The following is a 789-nucleotide window of genomic DNA, read 5'->3' on the forward strand; positions in this document are numbered from 1 at the left end:
GAAGATTTTTCGTCCCCTGTGGACTCAGATGTAGTCAAAAAATACTTCGCATAAGACCCGCTGGACGAAAAGAATAAAAGAGTCCAGGCAAAAAAGGGCATCCCGGCGAACCAAGAAAAAGAAAAAGGTTCTTACAGGTACATTAGTCGCTTTTAGCTCATTGCTTGAGCTTTACGTTGCTTGTGGTTGGCATACCACCTAGGTAATCATTCTCTAACTCCATGTAGTCTGGAATCCCTGTCGTTTCTTTTGGCAGGCATTTGGCTGAAGTCCTCCTTAAGAGGCAATGTTTGTGATTGTTTACTTTTGTGCTGAAGACCTCCTTGTCGAGGCATGTCACTTGAGTCCTCCTAAGAGAAGAGGCAATTGACAGATAGAAGGGACTAGTAGTCAGTCCCCTGTTAATCGTTGAGTCGTTCATTATGCTCGCACTACGTGCTGAGGCTCTTGAACCTAACCCAAGATCCTTGTATATAGAGTCAGTCAAGTGGAGTAGGGTCCCTCATTCTAGATCCCCACGTCTTCATTGATTCAAGCTCACCCAGGCCCGGGTTAAGAGCTATGAGGTCTTATCCTCATTACCTTTCATCTGCTCACCCTAACGGTCAATGTCAGTGGTTAAGAGCCTTCAGATACCCTTCCAGTTGGCTTGTTTGTCGAGGTTGATATGACCCCTCTTGACTAAAGCCCGGCTTGTTTGTCGAGGTTGATATGACCCCTTGACTAAAGCCTTACCCTTGGATGTTTGAGCCCCCTTGTTGGTGTGTTTACTTCATGTTATATGTTTTT

Source organism: Lathyrus oleraceus, chromosome 4 (genome assembly GCF_024323335.1).
Source record: "Lathyrus oleraceus cultivar Zhongwan6 chromosome 4, CAAS_Psat_ZW6_1.0, whole genome shotgun sequence".
NCBI classification, from domain to species: Eukaryota; Viridiplantae; Streptophyta; class Magnoliopsida; order Fabales; family Fabaceae; genus Lathyrus; species Lathyrus oleraceus.